The sequence below is a fragment of the Rousettus aegyptiacus genome, unplaced genomic scaffold, assembly GCF_014176215.1.
Source record: "Rousettus aegyptiacus isolate mRouAeg1 unplaced genomic scaffold, mRouAeg1.p scaffold_m13_p_7, whole genome shotgun sequence".
NCBI classification, from domain to species: Eukaryota; Metazoa; Chordata; class Mammalia; order Chiroptera; family Pteropodidae; genus Rousettus; species Rousettus aegyptiacus.
This window is the reverse complement of record NW_023416310.1, coordinates 101,799,087-101,800,933: the sequence shown is the minus strand read 5'-3', so window position 1 is coordinate 101,800,933 and position 1,847 is coordinate 101,799,087. Positions and strand designations below refer to the sequence as shown.

Here is a 1,847-nt window from a genome sequence, read left to right as displayed (position 1 = left end):
GAAAAAGTTAAGACTAATTTATATTTCAGACATTCAGACAAGAAAAAGAAATAAAAAGCATCCAAATTGTAAAGGAAGAAGTAAAACTGTCACTATTTGAAGATGACATGCTATATAGAAAACTCTAAACATGCCACAGGGAAAAAAAAAAACCTGTCAAAATTAATAAATTAATTCTGCCAAGTTCCAGAACACAATATCAATACACAAAAATCTGTTGAATTTGTATAGACTAAAACTATCAGAAAGAAAAACAAAGAAGAAACCCATTTACAATTGGATAAAAAGAATAAAATACCTAGGAATAAATCGAATGAAGAATATGAAAGAGCCATATAGTGAAAAATCCTGGATGTTAATGGAAGAAATTAAAGACACAAATAAACAGAAAGATATTTTATGATCATAGGTCATAAAATCAATACAGTTAAAATGTCCATACTACCTAAAGCAATGTACAGATTCAGTAGATTGCTACGGATTCAATCCCTATCAAAATATTGACAGCATTGTTCGAAGAATTAGAAAAATTACTAAATTTTGTGTAGAACCATAAACATTCCTAAATATCATAAACATCTTAATAAAACAAAGCTGGAGGCATCGGGCAACCTGGTTTTAACTGTATTTCGAAGCTACAGTCATCGAAACATCATGGTGACGGCATATAAACAGACACAGAGATCAATGGGACCAGAGAGCCCAGAAATGAGCCCACGCAATATGGTCAAATAACTTAGGACAAAGAAGTGAAGAATACACATTGGGGAAAGGACAGTCTATTCGATACACAGTGTTGGGAAAATGGCACAGCCACATGCAAAAAAAAAAAATGAAATCCAACCATTTTCTAACATTGTACACAAAAATGAACTCAAAATGGATGACAGACTTAAATGGAAGACACGAAACATAAAACTCCTAGACGAAATCATAGGTAGTGATCTCTTAAATGTAGGTTTTGGTGATATTTTTTTAATCTGACACCAAAAGCAAAAGCAAAAATAAGTGGGACTACATCAAACCAAAAAGCTTCTGCGCGGCAAAAAAGAAAAGTCCACAAAATGAAGCCAAAGTCTACTGAATGGGAGAAAATATTTTCAAGTCATATGTATGTTTGATAAAGGGCTCACACCCAAAATATAAATAAAGGGCTTAAACAACTCAATAGGAAAAAATGAACAGTCTAATGAGAAAATGGGTAGAGGGTCTGAAAAGACACCATTACCTTGATTCCAAAACCAAAGATATTTATATTTTTTTATTCACACCTTTATTTTTTTTAAGGTGAGGCAACCCTTGGTTGACTTCACAAATGATAAGGATCTTGTCAGCTTACAATCCTTTATTTTTATTATTATTTTTTCTTATGCCTACAGCATCTGTTCTTCCTAGGTGGTCTCCCATCCAAGTACTAACCAGACCCAACCCTGCTTAGCTTCTGAAATCAGATAGGATCAGGCTTGTTCAAGGCAGCATGGCCCTAGACAGACAAAGACATTTTTTTAAAAAACTATACACCTATATCTCTTATGAACATTGATGTAAAAATTCTCAACAAAATATTAGCAAACCAAATTCACCAATACATTAAAAATATCATACACCATGAATGAGTTGCATTTATTCCTGAGATGCAGGGTTGGTACAATATACACAAATCAATTAATATGATACACCACATTGACAAACGGAAAGATAAAAACCATTTGATCATATCAACAGATGTAGAAAAACGTCTGACAAAATCCAGCATCTATTTATGATAAAAACTCTCAGCAAACTGGGAAGAGAGGGGACAGACCTCAACAAAATAAAGGCCATATATGACAAACCTGCAGCTGATA

The 1,847-nt window shown here is 33.1% G+C and overlaps 1 pseudogene; it reads right to left on the bottom strand.

Annotated features, from left to right (window-relative positions):
• Nucleotides 1–1,370: 1,370 nt before the first annotated feature.
• LOC118605941 lies at nt 1,371–1,489 on the bottom strand (annotated as a pseudogene).
• Nucleotides 1,490–1,847: the final 358 nt, after the last annotated feature.